Source organism: Monodelphis domestica, chromosome 7, assembly GCF_027887165.1.
Source record: "Monodelphis domestica isolate mMonDom1 chromosome 7, mMonDom1.pri, whole genome shotgun sequence".
NCBI classification, from domain to species: domain Eukaryota; kingdom Metazoa; phylum Chordata; class Mammalia; order Didelphimorphia; family Didelphidae; genus Monodelphis; species Monodelphis domestica.
In genome coordinates this window covers 169,454,993-169,471,143 of record NC_077233.1, presented here as the reverse complement: position 1 = coordinate 169,471,143, position 16,151 = coordinate 169,454,993, and the positions used below count along the sequence as shown (strand labels likewise).

The window sequence follows — 16,151 nt, the reverse complement described above, 5'->3', positions numbered from 1 at the left end:
AGGTAGCACAGTGGACAGTGTCAGGCCTTCAGTTGGGAGGACCTGGGTTCAATTATGACCTCAGATACTTCCTAGCTGAGTGACCCTGGGCAAGTCACTTAACCCAGATTGCCTAGTCCTTGCTGCTCTTCTGTCTTAGAATTAATATTAAGACAATAAGGAAAGGGTTAAAAACAAAACAAAACTTATGCTGTGTGCCTCATTGTATCCGAAGAGATTTCTTACTTTGCCAGAGTTCTGTCACTGGGGAAGACACATGAAGTATGTAGGAGATGGAGACAGGGAAGTGGGAGAGGGGAAAATGGGAGTTAAGGGGAGATACAGGGGATGGAGACGAGAGCACAAAGTGATGAAAGAAATAAAGGAGCAATGGGTGCAGATTCTTCTCTCGAAGGTTCTCTTTTGACGTGGAGGAAGAAGAAGGAAGGGAGAACAGAAGAGGGGCTGGAAGCTTGAGTTTGCTTTTTTCGTCTTCAGCCTTCCCCAGCTTCAATCTCATCTAAAAAGATCCCCCCCTCCCCTTCTGGCATTGATATGTAAATGATTGGTCTCCAGCTTTGAGTCCGCCGCTTGGCAGCCGCGTTTGAATAAAAATGGAAGCTATCTAGAAGCTCTGTCCCGGCTGGGGAGGGATGCTGGCCCGATCTCGCACAATGCTCCCTAATATTCCCTGGTCTACGTCCCATTCCAGGTCCGTGGACCTAGCCAATCCCCGCTCCGAGTCCTTATCTCCAGACAGTCCTGTGAGCCCGTAGCAAACGGTGTGAAAACCTCATTTCCTTTTTTCCAGATTCTGTCCAGAGGCTCAGCCCCACGGCTAGAAGGGAGGGCCGGGGAACGCGAGAGAAGGGAAAGAAGCCTGAACCAAAGTGCGAGCACGTGGTCCAGGTGTCCCGACGTCGCACCAGCCTGGGGCATGGAGGGGGCGCCTGGGAGCGCAGCATTATGAGACAGCTGGAAAGGCTGGAAGGAGCCTCTGCGATCTTCTGCTTCAAGTGCCTCGTTTTACGCAGGAGGCAACTAAGGCCCCGAGAGAGATGGAGATTTGCTCCTGTTGGTATCTATGTATGGGTGTGTGACATGGAAGTTCCTATTAGAAGGGGACTTGTAAATGTGACACGTGTGTGTTGTGTGTGTATGTGTAGGGGAGGGTGCTGTGTGTGTGCATAGGAAGGAGTCTTATGTCAGATTCAGGGAGTATGAGCAGAAGTTTATGTGCCCTATGCAAGGTTTGAAATTTGATTGGCCTTTATTTTAGTTTCCCTCCCCATCCCCATCACTAAAGCAGATGCAACCTGACAAATAACTTTTCATAGTGTTATTTTATAGAATTAAAAATGTGCTTTTATTGGAAAAATATTAAAAAGTGAGACCCTTTTCCATCTTTCTATGTGTTGTGTCCTAGGTGTCTGCCTGTGTTGCCTAGTCCTGAGTGGATACCAGTGAGAGATTTTTTAAGAAGGTGCCCATGTCTGTGTGTGTGTGTGTGTGTGAGAGAGAGAGAGAGAGAGAGAGAGAGAGAGAGAGAGAGAGACAGAGACAGAGACAGAGACAGAGACAGAGAAAGAGAGAGATATAAGTGTGTACGAGGTACGAGACAGCAATGGAAGTCTAAGAAGGATGAGGAATAGAGAGGAGAATATGTTGTGAGAGTAAGCCAGGAAGCCGGTGCTTGCACATAGTAGGTGCTTAATACAAGTATTGAGTGTGTACTAGAGACAGGGAACACGAGTGCTGACAGTGAGAGAGAACAGAAGAGAGAAAGCCAGAGAGAGTGTGTGTGCGAGAGCCAGGGAGCCTGTATGAGTGTATGAGAGAGCGCGCCAGGGAGAGCATGTGTGAGTGTGTGTCGGAGAGAGCCAGGGAGCGTGTGTGAGAGTGTGTGTGTATGTGTGTGTATGAGAGAGACAGCGCGAGAGCACTACAAGGGGCCAGGGAGTGTATGTGTGCGTGTGTGTGTGTTAGAGAGAGCAAGGAAACGGGACAGAGAAATCACGAGCCAGTCTGGGAGTGCGCGGTTGTGCGTGACCGTGGGTGCCCGCGCGTGGGTGCGCGGGTGCTCGGGGCCTGAGCCCCAGCAGCCACGGCTGCGGCGGCGGCGACGGCGGTCCCGGAGCCGCATTTCTGGAAACACTTGCAGGGGGGGCCCGGCGCGCGGCCGGCTGAGCTAATAGCTGGCGCGCGGGCCCTGGCGGAGCGGGCGGGCGGGCGGCGAGCGCTCCCTGGTCACATGGGCGAGGGGAGGGAGGGGGGCCGGGCGGGGGGAGTTTAAAGAAGCTTAAAACCCGAGGAGCCGGTGCAGAGCGGGAGGGAGGGCGGCGGCAGTGCTGGCAGCAGCGGCAGCAGCCCCTGTGGCGGCGCGCGAGGAGCCGGGCTCCGGGGAACGGGATCCAGGGAGGAGCGCGCTCGGGAGCGGGCGGCGAGGGCAGCCCCAGTGCCCGGCGCTGGGGCGGAGAGCAGCCAAGGGAGGCGGCGGCTGCAGCGGCGGCAGCGACGCAGAGCTCCGAGCGCGGTGAGTGCCGGACTGTGTGGCCCCCGCCCGGTCCGGGCCCCTGGCTTGGGGGTGGGTGGGATTCGCAGGCGGCCGGGCGGCTGGCGGCCAGACTGGCTGACGGCTGGCAGCCCTTCTCTATAGAGCTGGTTGGGTGCGGCCCGGGGCTCTGGGGGCCGTCGGGCACGCGTGGGGTCCCCGCCCCCCGAGGGGGGGCTCTGAGCCCCTCAGCCAGGCGAGTGCGGGAGGGGCGAGGAAAGTTCAAGGGAAACTTTGCCCGAAAACTCCGACGGGGGCCGAGTTGACTGGGTAGGGGGGCTCAGAAGGAGAAACCCCTCTTGTGTCCCCCAAACCATGGCCCCCGGAGCTGGAGCGGGAGCGAAAGGGAGGGGAAGAACGAGCGAGCTAGAGAGCTAGCCAGGGTGTGGTGGCCGGGCCGAGCAGCGCCGGACAATTGGCTTGGGGGTGTGGGGAGGGGGGAACACGGGGATGGGACGGGACCAGCGATCAGAGCTGTCCTCCCATCCTCCCTTCCCCCCCTTTACTTTCCCCCGCCTTCCCCCCTCCCCATTCAGGCGCTAGACTTGTAGGATACCCACGGGTACCTCCCCTCCCCTCTGCTTTCCCTCTCCCAACCCCTCGCCTTCTCTTCTCCCTCCTCTGTTCCCCACCCCAACCCCCCTTCCAGTTAGCTGTGCCCTAAGATTTGGGAAAATCCCTGAGGATGGAGGAGGGAATGTGTGTTGGGGGGGGGCAAGAAGTGAAGCGGCCGGAGGGTCGTTGTGACCCCAGCCCTGGGCTGGGGGAGGGGCAGGGGGCGGGTTAGGGGCCAGGGGGAGGGCTTCCTCCCCCTCGGGAAAATTTAAATCTGGACATCAAAGTCCCTGGGGGGTGAAAGGGGTCTCAGAATGGTTTTGTGCATGTCTATGTCTATATCTCCTTGTGTGTATTTCTGTGCGTGAGTGTGTGTGTGTGTGTGTGTGTGTGGCAGAGGGGAGGTCAGAGGACGGACAGCTCTCTCTGTGTCTCGCTCCTCTCAAGCTCCTTCAGTCTCTCCCCCCAGTAGCTCCGGGCGGGCTGTTTCACGCCTTGTTGAAGATTCAGGATTTCTTTCTCTTTCTGTTTCCGTCTCTGTCTCGGTCTCTTTCTCTCCCATTTTATAAGAGAGTGGTGTCTGTGTGAGGGGGGGATGGGGTTTAATGTGCAACAAACCCCTCCCTCCTTGCAGATCCTATAGTTTATTCTTGGGGAAGGCCAAGGTAGGGGATGAGAAATTCAGGAATCTTCTGCTTTTCTATATCCAGAATTGTGGATGGGAAATGATTACCCTGCCTTGGTTCCCCCAACCCCCACACCCCATGTCTAGGGCTCCAGGCAGTGGTGGAACTTCCTCCACCTACCATGAAATTGGGGAGGGGGAGTCATTTTATCAGGACTGGATGAAAGCGCTCATACTTGGAAACACTCAGACATTAGAGCTTGGATGCTGGAGCTGACACTTGAATACATTCATAGATTTGGACACTAGAGCTTACACACAGTTGGACACTTAAGATACTCACTTTTCTGCTATTGAGATTCAGGACCCAGTCCCCTCCAGGGGGCGTGGTAGGGTGGGAGTGGGAATAGGGGCATTTATGGAAAACCCCATTACCACTTTCCTTCCAATTTGGGAATTCCGTTTTCAGCAATTTTTCCTCATTTGGCATCCAAGCTTATCCATGGAAGAGAACACGGAAGGATCTGTGACCTTTTTGCTTTTTCCCTTTGGAGAAACTTTTGGGCTTCTGGGAAGCCAGTATTCAGATCTGTACATACATGTATGATTTTCTCCCAGTTCTTGACTCCTTTCTCATTTGGGGAGGGTATCAGATTGAGAATGGGGAAATGGTGATATGGCCTGGGAAGTTTTAACACATTTGAGTCTTGGGAGGAGTGACCTCATATATAGCACAAACTTCTGTTACTCAGAGTTCCTTTTCCAAAAAACATTTCTCATAATGGAGGTGGGAAGGAGCTTGGGATGGACTCAGAGAGAGGTGTTGGGGGGAATTGAAACCAGAGGATTTAAGCTTATTTGGGAAATACAATCAGATTTCCTATAAGCTTGTCAAGAGCAATTTGGTCTGTGGGCTGCTGTACTCTTGACTAGAAGCCAGGATTCCTGGGTCCCAACTCTCTCAGGAGAGGAGGCATTTTAGGATATCTTTAACCCCAACTTTTCTTCTGCTTCTGGAAATGGTCTTGAAAGGAAAATGTGCTCATCCTTCATACTACCTCTCCAGGGACAGACTTCCTCCCTACACCTTTCTTAGGTTCTGGTCAGTGTGTCAATTCCCATTGCCCAGCATTTCTTTTTAAAGGCAAATCTCAATCTCTCTGCAAAAGGAAAAACTTTTGTCAGTCTCTACCACTGGAATCCTATAAATACTTAAAGAATATCCCCATCCCCCAATTGTGAGGACCCTGGTATGTGGGTTGGTAATACGGTTTGGGGCTCTAGGGGATCATAGATTGGTGGACTGAGCTGTGGATTGAATCTGAGTTGACTAGTGTGATTTCGTTGTTCTCACTGTGAAACTGCTGTTTTCTATGTGATAATTCTGTTATTGAATTAAAGCATTGGTTTCCTTGATATAATGAATATTCACTGGCCAGAGGGTGAAATTTGGTCTCTTTGCCCATGGGACCTTTCTTCTTGCCATTTCCACTTATCCATCCCTTCTTAGGATCTGGGGCTAGGGGCTGAAAAGGGGCAAGAAACTCAGGTATCTGCCCATCTCCCAGTCCATCACCCCTGTTATGTGGTCCCATTCTCCCCCCACCCCCCCCATTGAGAGTTGAAGTGTAAATGAATCAGAAACATATGGATCATATTTTCTTTGAAATGCAGATGGGGCTTGGGGGGGATGGGGATGGACCATGTGTGCCTGGTTGGGGGGAATCCTGGAGGAGAGGGGGCTAACATTGCCCCCTCCAGCTGAAGGGCCTGGAGGGGGAGGGGGAAACTGAATGAATTTCACCTTTTCTAACTCTTAGGTTTCTTTGCCTTTGACCTTTCTGGTTTCTGTGTCCCACTCTGTGTTTGTATGTATGTGTGTGGTTTGGGTGAGTGGGTGTGTGAGCTGTGTAAATATTATACTTATGACCCTAGTGCACACTCCTCAATCCCCTAACCTCCCACTTTCCAGTGGGTAGGGTTTGGGCCTCTTTTAGGTGGAGGGGAGTGTGGAAGAGAATGTATTAGAGATATGGACAGAGCAGGTCAGCTCACTTGCTTGAGTCTAGATGTCAGGAATCAGGGACACCATGAAGCCTTAGAACCCAGGGTTAGTTCTAGAGTGACCATGACTTCAGAGAGGGGCTAGTTTTCAAGGGATGGGCCATTATTAAGGGGATGCTGAAGCCAGCCCAGAGGTGGTCCTGAGGTGGAGAATGTTATGTTTCTGGATTCAGTCTTGTCTAGCAAATTTTCAAAACTTGTGGGGTAAGGGACAACTCAGGCATTCCCTCTTCCTGTCCTCCCCCCCTCACCCACTTCCACTTCAGAGACAAAATACAGATTAAGGACACGATTTGAGATGGAGCTCCTTTTCCTCCTACAAAGAGTGTCTGGTGTTGTTGAAGATAAGGGGGACATTCTAGTAATATGAAATGGAGCTCTGGAGTATGAGAACATAGAACTGAACTTTGAGGAGAGAATACATGTGTGTGTGCACACACACATGTGTGTATGTATATAGGTATGTGCAGGATGCTATATGGAGGCCATACTCTGGGGATAAATGGGATATATCAAGATTTGACAGCTAGAGGAGGTATTTTATGAGCTGTCTTACATGTGGCTGGATGGGTAAAAGATAAGAAATGGCTATTATATAATTGTTTTGAACCCATGTGGGGTAAAGATGAAGAAATATGAGGACAGTGACTAATTTTGCCAGGAGTTAGAGTTTTCCCAAAGTGAGGAACAGAGAGAAATGTCAGAGGCCAGACCCCATGAATTCTCCCAGCTCTGCATTAATAAGCTTGTTGGGGCTCTTGGCTGGTGGCTTTGAACCTAGGTTTGTTTGCATGGTGTGTATTTGTGGGGTTGAATTTGAGGAGGGCTGAGAGGGGGAGCATGCTTTCTTCTGCTCATTCTAGCCTCAGGTAACCTTAGAAAGAAAGAAATGGCTAGATCTGGGTAAAGACCCACTTGGGTGGTGGGAGAGCTCCACTCTCAGAAACTCAGAAAGATATTAGGTAGGATGAAACAGTTAAGTGGCTCAGGAAAGAGGAAAGAGCACTAGACCTGGACATGGGAGGTCTTGGGTTCAAATTTGGCCTCAGACACTTCCTAGCTGTATGAACCTGGACGAGTCACTTAATACCTATTATCTATACCTAACCTAACTGCTGTTCTGCCTTGGAATTGATACAAATTTTAAGACAGAAAGTAAAGTGGTGTTTTTTTTTAAACATAAAGAGAATGGTGCCTTGGAAAATCAGGGTAGTTCAAGAGAAAGAATGCTAGTTCTTGAATCAGAGGCTCTGGATCTGTATCCTGACTGAGCCATTTACTACCCCTGTGGCTTTGGTTATGCCATTCCGGTTTTTCTGGACCTTAGTTTTCCTAGGCTGAAGAGGATTAGACTAGGTAGCCTCTGAGATTTCTTCTTACTTATTCTAAATCTATGATCCTTCAGACTATTTTATATGGGGAAGGCTCCAAATTTCCATTGTGGAGCAATGGAAATGATGGTGTAGATAGAACACAACATTTGGATAGCAAAACCTGGATTGAATTTCATTTTTGCTACTTGCTAGCTATATAACATCTCAGATTCTTAGTTTGATCATCTGTAAAATGGGGATAACAGTCATACTATCTCCCTCACAAGCTATTGTAAGGATCAAGTGATTGATGCCAATCACAAAGTGCTATATAATTATACATTTTTTGTTATTACTTTTATGGAAAATTAATTCTTATTTTTCTGATGAAGTAATGTAAAAATGGCCTTGTGACAAGTTCCTTATCTTGCTATTCTTCTTCCTTTTTTTTTTTTAACCCATACCTTCCGTCTTAGAATCAATACTGTATATTGGTTCCAAGGTAGAAGAGCAGTAAAGGCTAGGTAATGGTAATTAAGTGACTTGCCCAGGGTCACACAACTAGGAGGTATCTGATACCAGATTTGAACCCAGGACCTCCCATCTCTACACCTGGCTTTCAATCCACTGAACCACCTTTTTGCTCCCTATTATTCTTTTATATTTAATGTTTTGAAGCCTAATTCATGGATAAATAAAATAGCTGCTTCTTTGTAACTGAAAAGAAATATTGAGCTGTGAAATTATTTTCTGTAGGCTTACCCAAAGCATCTTCAGGACAAGTTTAAGTTAAGACTGGATCTTGGGATAATGTGTACCTCATTCTTTTCCCAGGTTATTTTAATTTCTTTGGCTAAGTCTCTACATTTTTGTTCCATGTAAGTTGGACTCTATGTATATTTGATATGGGGACATCTATCAAAGACATTCTTAAATTTTTATGAGTCAGTATCCTGTCTGGGCATTTTTGGCAGTAGTATTATTGTTATCAGTCATTATCATCATCATTACTTGTAGAGAAATTAGGAGGTCTGGGGAAAGGACTCAGTTTCTGAGATTGCCCTATCCTAGATTGATGAGGTTGGAGGCTAGGGTTTTTAGTGATAAGGTGGAGAATACAAGGATGGGAGAATGTAAAGAACCCTAGCCCTGGCCAGACCTTATTCATTCTGAAGGAAGCAACCACCATCAGGACCGGTCCTATTTCTTAGAGGCTATTCAAAGATCAAAGATCACCTATCCCATTCCCTTCATACTCTTTTTTTTTTTCTATTTCTGGGTCTCATTCAGAATCTCAGTGAGGTTCTCTGTACTTCCCTTTTTGTCCCAGTGTCTGTCTCTGGTTCTTTCTGGAATTTAGTCTGTGTGGTCTCCTCTGTCTCTCTTTTCCTACCTTATGTGTCTGTATTTTTCTTTATGTTCTTGTGAAGCTCCAAGGTCCTCGAGGCCTCTCTATATCTATACATATATCCATATATATCTATATATCTTAGATATAATATATTAGCTTTATCTATTTGTGTCCATTTCTTAGTCTCTGTTTTTCCATCTCTTTGTTGCTCTCCATCTATATCAATTATTGTGTGTGTATGGCTATGATAAGTATTTAAATAGTGCCTATTATGTGCCAGATACTATGCTAAGCCTTTTATAAATATTATCTCTTTTGATAAGTATAATTTGTATTATGCCTAAGTTGGTCTATTATTCTTTGCCTGTGTTTATCTATGGGTTTGTCTGTGTGTCTGTGGCTGTGTGTGTATCTGGCTCTGTGACTCTGTGTGTGTGTGTGTGTGTGTGTATGTATGTATATGTATATATATATATATATATATTACTCTTTGTCAGTATCTGTATGTCTCTGTGTTTGACTGTATTTGTTTTTCTCTTTTTGCCTTTGTGTCTGTGTCTGTTTCTATTTATCGGCTTGTTTCTGTGTCCATGTTCATTCCTCTGACTGTGTTAGTTTTTGTGACTATATCAGTATCTGCCTCTGTGCGTGTGTATGTGTGTATCTTTCTGTGTCTATCTTGGTGTTTGTCTCTTCATCTCTTTCTGTCTGTGATCTTATCTTTGACTGTTTCTGTGTTTTTCTCAGCAACAGTGGCTATGTGTATCTCCATCTGACTCTGTGTGTCTGTGTACCTTTTTTTTTATCACTATCTTTGTGGTTGTTTCTTTCTCTTTTTAATGTCTATTTCTTACTTATGTCTCTGTATGTACATGTTTCCATCTGACTTTGTCCTTTTGTCTGGGTCTGGATCTCTAGGGCTATCTCTCTCTGTGTCTCTGTCTGCACCTATCTCTGTCTCTGTGTCACTGTGTCTGAGCTACCTGACTTGTCAGTTGCTTGGTTTTTCTGTTTGTCTATGTCTGCATCTGTGTATCCTTTTGACTTTGTCTGTGGGTTCTCTGTGTCTCTATTTCTCTCAGTTTGTGTATAGAGCAGTATCTGTTTGTAGTTCTCTCTGTGGCTCTCTCTGGCTGTCTTCTCTATATATGTGTCTGCCTGGGCATCTGTGTCTGTCTGTGTCTTTATCTGGTTCTATCTGGGTGATAATGGGCCTATTTCTATTTGTGAGTGGCTGAGTATCTGCTTCTCTCTGTGGGCCTATGTCTATGGAAGTGTATCTGGACATTTCTACATGTCCAGATCTCTGGCTTTGCATGTTTTGATTGCCCTTTGTCTGTCTTTCTGTCTGTCCATAGCTGGTTCTGACTCTGCTGGTGTCCCTATTTGTGTCTTACATACCTGTCTTTTTTCTGTGGTTGTTTGGGTTTTTGTGTCTGTGTCTGTGTTTCTGTCTATGTCTCAGTCTGTCTAGTTCTTTTTCTGTCTCTGTGTCTGTGTTTGTCTAAGACTCCATTTTTCTCTGTACCTGTCTCTTGTGTGTTTGTGAGTACATATATGTGTGTAGCCATATCTAGCTCTATGACCCAGTCTATCTTTCTCTGCGCCTGTCTGTGTCCGTGTCATTTTCTCTGCATTTCCTCCTCTCTGTCTATTTGTTTTGTGTGCATTTCTTTGCACCTATACCTGGCTCTGACCATCTGCACCTTTGGTTTGTCTGCTTCTATTTGTCTGAGTCCATGTCTGTCCCTCTGTCTGTGCTTTTTTCCTCTGTGTCCAGTTATATATGTAGAACTATGTCCTTTTCTCAGTTTTTGTGTCTGTTTCTCTGCTGCCATGGCTGTGTTTTTCCATCTCCGTCTGTGTCTCATTCATATGTCTATGTCTATTTCTGTTCACCTTTTGCGTCTGTTTGCATCTCACTTATAGGTCTGTATTCTCTGTATTCATCTCTCCCTGGACCTTTCTAGGAGCCAGCTGAATGTGACCCATGTCTCTATTTCCCTATAGTTTTCTTTCCCACCATCTCTTAGAAGCTCCCCATTGGTCTGCTGCTCTGTGTATATGCATCTTGGTTATTAATATCTGCTGAGAGAGATGGTTTTTTGAATCCTAAAATATCCCTGTTTGGCCTGGCCCCCTAGGGCCATGAGGCTGCCTAAGTGCCCTGGCCCTAGAGTCTTATCTTTGATAGGAAGAGAGTATACTCTCACAAGAGAGCCATTGGCTGTTCAGAGTGTCCACTCCCACCTTTCCAATCTCCTTTCCCCAGTATCTCACTTTCATGTATAACTAACTGTTCGACTGCCATCTGAGGCCCCTGTCTTAGGTTTCCACAGATATTCCTATTACTGCTCACATCCTTTTTGCCTATACCCTCTTCTGTCTTGACTCCCTTATGGCTCCTGCCTCTTGTCTCCCTGGGGTAATACTGCCCATTTCCTTGTTCACCCTAGTCCCAGCAGATTGCTCAAGCCAGAGTCTGAGCTACAGTGGGACATATTCATGCAGTCTTCTTTCCTTCATCTTCTCTACTAACCCATGTCTCTGACCTTATGCCTGACTTGACTCCACTCCTCTCCCAGTCCCTGACTCCAGGAAACCTTCTTTGTTTGACCCCAGTATCACCTGATCACTCAGTCAGATGCGAAGCATCTCTTCAGAAACTTTCAAACTGTGTCTGGATTGTATTCTTTTGTCCATCCCTTGGGGTAGGGGAGGACTGCATGCCTTGAAAAGTAACATATACAGAACTCCACTCCCAATGGGCTGAGAGGGTTATGGGGCCACCCAGCCTGGAGGAATGAGGCTGAATTGGGTGACCCACAGAAAGAAAAAATGAGATCTCAATAGGGACCACAGATCATCACTCTGGGACATTGAAGGAATAATAATTTCCAACAATAATGACAATTTGTATTTATATAAGGCTTTAAGTTTTGATAGGTTTTTTCTTTGGCAATAGCAGATATGTGATAATGACAATATTATGTTTGTGCTACAGATGAAGAAACTGAGACTTGGAGAGATTAACTACCTTGTCCAGGTTCACATAGCTAGTGAGTGTCAGAATTCTAACCCAAGCTCCCTGATCACACATTAAGAAGAGCTTGCCCTCTCTGGGCTCTGTCTATCAAATTGTGGGTGGGGTATGGTGCAGGAAAAAGATGGGAATGGGGAGAATGGGAGAGATGACCTAGTCTAGAAACAGAGTTGCCCCAAAGGACAAAGGAAAAGTTGGTGAGTATTGAGAGTAGGGGGTTGGGATTGAGGAGAGATGTGGGCCCAGGAGTTTGGGAAAAGACTTACTGGCAATGCTTCCCTGGCTCTGACGTCAATGGTTTTCCAAATAATGGAATCAATATTGGGGAGGGGAGGTGAGGGGGGGCAAGCCGCCAGCCAGGCCACAGCGATTAGAAACAGATCAGGCTGCGGCCCCCACAGCTGATTCTGATAGATTCTCATTGGACTGGGGAAGCAGTGGCAATGGTGAAGGATAAGGGGGTTGGAACTGTGGGGGGCTATTGTGGGGGATGGGGGAAATCCCACATTTTACTTGCAAAATGGGGGGGGGATGAGGGCTGATGGGGGAGGTGGTATCCAGGGAAGGGGCCCAAAGCATGGAGGGATATCTCTGATTGGATCCGTTAGCCTTCTCTATGTGTTCCTCTCTGCGTGTGTATAGTCCTCTGTTTCTGAGTATGTAGCATCCTTCTGGGGACTTTGGTAGAAATAAAGAGAATGGGAGATGATTGGTCCACTGTCTAGGAGGGGACATGACTTCCTCTCCTGGAGCTTTCCCATCTAATAGCAGAGAAATGACCATCATCCTTATCTGGGTAAGGGAGAGAGAGTTTTCTCCCTTGGGAAATTTTAGATTGAGTGGAAAGAAGGGAACTGAGAGATAAGATCTTGGCAACATGGATAGAATGCCATTGTGGCACAGGGGAAAGAGCACTGAACTTGTAGTAACAGAACCAGAGTTAAAATCCTGATTCTGCTGTTTACTCTGTGACTTGAGGCAAGTCACCAAACCTCTCTGGGCCTCCGTTTTTCAATTGTAAAGGGAAGTAGTTGGATGATTTACAAACTTCATTCCAGATCCATTCTGTGATCTTAAGTAAAAGGTACAGAATAGAGATGTGATCAGAGGGAAATGAGGTTGGTATAGGAAATCTGCATGGAGAAGAAGATTTTGAGGTCCTGTTTTTTCTCATCTGAATTCTTCTTTTCAGGAGTTCTTTTCCTTTTATCCTTGGGCCTATGGTATTGCTGCTGGGAGCTGGGGAAGGACAGAATTGAGTAGACCTCAAAATGGAAGGGGATTATCTTGGAGCTTCAGATCTAATATCATCAGTGTGCTGGGTATCTTTAAGTCACTTGCTGTCCTTCTCTGTGGATTAGTTTACTTCTCTGTGCAGGGGAATTTAAAGATGGAATATAGGGAGTATCTATGTGAGAATGGAAAGACTTCTTTGGGATGAGGTGGTGAGTTACTAGAGTATTTGCTAAAGATATCTTTAAAGCTCCAAGATCTTTAGGGTTGATGAAAATCATTTAGGACCTCAGGGTGTGTGTGTGTGTGTGTGTGTGTGTGTGTGTGTGTGTGTGTGTGAGAGAGAGAGAGAGAGAGAGAGAGAGAGAGAGAGAGAGAGAATGTGCTGAAAATCAATTTTCTGTTTCATTTTACTTAGAGACCAGAGTTTGAATCCTACTTCCAACACTTACCTGCTCTTTTGCTTTTTTGAAGTGAGGCTGTGTTTTGGAATTATTTTAAAATGGGCAACTAAGAGTATACAGCTGGAAGAACATGTCATTAGTTTTAGGAGTAGGCAAAAGAGACCTAGGGTAGAAACTGGGCCAGAGGAGGAGGGTCTGGGACCTGGCTGGAGTGGTCCTGGTTTCTCAGAGTTGGAAAAAATAGTCAGTCTCCTGTAGTTCTTCTTCCTAAGAGAGCTTAGCCTTGTTAGCTAGAGATAAATGGCCAATACGGTGTGAATTACTCCTCAGGCTCTCCAGGGAATCCCTAGACTCTTCATCTCCCTCCATTTAACAAGAGAAGGAGTGGAAGGGTAAGACAGTAAGTAGGATGGTCAGCTTGACTTCTAAAGGGCCTTTTCTTTTACTCCTTTGAGCAGTGTGACTGAGGAGATATGGCAGATGAGGTACTCTCCTTGGATTCAAGATCCTTGTTATTGAGATCCCTAGCTCCTCCTCTCCTAATTCAACCATCCAATCTCCATTTTAGCCAGGATGGTCAGTGGTTACAGAGCTGCCAGCTAGTGGTTATAATTTAACCTGGGGCCTGATCTCCAGAGTGTAGACTTCAAAGTTCTTAGGACTGAAGTTATCAGGATGGACAAGGGTGGTTCTACCCCCTCCATCCCCTCCCCCCAACAGGTAGGGCTAAATTTAGAAGAATGAGGTGGTCATGTCTCTCCCCATAGGCTCCCATAGGGTCTCCCAAGGACAGAGTCCATGTTTATATCAGGGTGGGGTGGAGTGGGAATCATGATCTAGGGTGCCTGGGATCCAGAGCCATATCTCTTCTCTAAAACTTATAGGGTTGGTAGTAGGTGTCAGGAGAGAGGTTTGTTAGGGGCATTTGGCAGAGGCTCATTTGGGAGTTTGGGGCATCCATGGGGGTATAGGGGGGCATGGTTAGGCAGTGGCTGACAGCAAACAGGAAGGAGGGCTGTGGAAGCTGCCTGTAATTATGGAACATTTATTATTAATCAGATGAAATTGCTGGAAGCAGCTGGTGTAATGTGCATACTGATAGAGGCTCCTGTGGGCTCTAGGCCCTAGCCCCTCTCCTCATACTCTTTCCCTTCCTCATCCTCCTCTCTTTAGCTATATTCTATTCCCCTTCTTCATCCTCTTCTCCCTAATTCTCCCCCCCCCCCCCCCAGAACACTGCTGAACCTGTCTTTTGTCCTTTTTTTACTGCAATTATGGAGTCAGGCCTATATATGTCAGATGTGTATGTCTCTACCTGACTGTATAGATCTTCATTTCCATGTATCTCTTCAAGGCCATGCCCCCTTCCAAATGTGCCTTATTATTTGTATGTCAATGTTAATGTGGATTGTTGTCATTTGCATCTTCCTCTGTCTCTGAGTTTATCTCTCTGTGTGGGTCTCTCTCTGAGTCTTACCCTCTAGCCCTTATGACAGACTCACAGCTGAGGCAGGCACTCCTATCCTTTCTCCAGTTCTCAGGGTCACATCTGGATTTGAGCTGTAGCCAGGGCTTTGGCAACTCAGTCTGTGCTGGAATGTATCCAGGACAAATGGACCATGATGGACTGACTGACTGACAGACTGAAGGGGAGACCCAGCCTGAGTCGGGGAGACAGCCTTTCTCTTTTAATGGAAAGGTGGAGAGATGGCTCTCACCCTCAGGGAGACTTGAGGCTAATGAGTGATATACAGCTTCTGCTCTGGGGGGTGCCCTGGTCTGAGGGAGTTGGTAAATGTGGCATGAGACACCAGGCTCTGGGGAAGAACTGAGATAACTGCACGAGTGTTGACTCACGCTCAGTGTTCATGAAATCAATATGCCCAGACTTAGAGAACCTAAATTTACCCAATAGCTGTGTTCCTGAAAAGTGTGTGTCCCTGGAATCCAGTGGTTGGTGTCCTCATGGGAGCTACTATTTAAAGGTGAGGTGTCATTTAGTGGGAGCCCAACTGCCCTCCCTCGTCCTTCAGAGGAATCAGTTTCTATTGGTCCACCAGGTTTTGCTCAGGATTGGAACATGCACTATTCATTTCCTTGGTCAACTAATGTGTGTTTTGAAAGTTACCAAGCACCCAGTTTGGGATAAACTATAAGATAGTCCTAGAAGAAATTCATAAGCCCCAGCTCTGCCCTGATGCTAGAAGCTATAACAGAGAATAGTGGAAAGAGCCCTGGGTTTGGAAGTTCCTGACTTCTCTTTCTGCTATTAACTAGGGGTGGGGATTTGGGCATGTTGCTTTACCTGTCTGGGTCTCAGTTTTCTTTACCTGTCTGGGTCTCAGTTTTCTCCTCTGCAAAATGGGGATAAAAAGCTTATATCCCTGTCCTCCTGTGGTTGTTAAGATCGAATGAGGGGGAGGATGTCCAAAAGGCCTTTCCAGCTGTAAAGCTCTACAAGAGTACAAGAGATATTGTAGTATTTAAAATACTCCAAGGTGAGTGGTTTCTATATCTGAAGGTGTAGAAACCTTATAATAACACTGGAAAGTACTAAACCCACTCCTGATTGGCCCAGAGCCACAGAGGAGGAAGAGGAGGAGGAGGAGAAGGAGGAAGAGGAGAAGGAGGAGGAAGAGGAGAAGGAGGAGGAAGAGGAGAAGGAGAAAGAAGAAGAGGAGGAGGAGGAGGAAGAAGAGAAGGAGGAGTGAGCTGAGGCTGGGACTGTAGGGGATGACCTTCTCTAGGCCAATCCCTGATTCTTATTCACTGGCTGCTCCTTCTCCCACCTCTGCAGGGAAGGGAGGGGAAGGAGTCCTTTTGTTAAATCTGCCAAACAATCACTTAGACCTAGAAATCAATCCAAAGGAGTGTAGCAGGACCTGGGAAGTGTGAATGAGCAGCTCTTGGCTAATCAGGTAATGGAGGCCAGACTCTCCATCCCCCCCTTTCCTCAAAGAGGGGGGAAATCAGCAAATATCTACAGGGGCTCCGAGCCCCTCTTCATCCTACTTTCTTATCCCCCCTCCTCTC

The 16,151-nt window shown here is 46.9% G+C and overlaps 1 protein-coding gene across 4 annotated transcripts in view; it reads left to right on the top strand.

The window, feature by feature from the left end:
- The first annotated feature begins 790 nt into the window (after positions 1 to 790).
- The window catches only part of CNTFR (ciliary neurotrophic factor receptor), a 94,991-nt gene continuing 79,630 nt past the window's right edge, over positions 791 to 16,151 (top strand). For 2 of the 4 annotated variants that reach the window (XM_007498858.2, XM_056805996.1), the window contains exon 1: positions 2,278 to 2,512. The gene's annotated coding sequence lies outside the window, so the exon portion shown is untranslated. Of the gene's footprint in view, positions 1,054 to 2,277; positions 2,513 to 15,038; positions 15,104 to 16,151 lie in introns of those variants that run through there. The other 2 variants (XM_056805999.1, XM_056805997.1) reach the window with 2 other exon arrangements.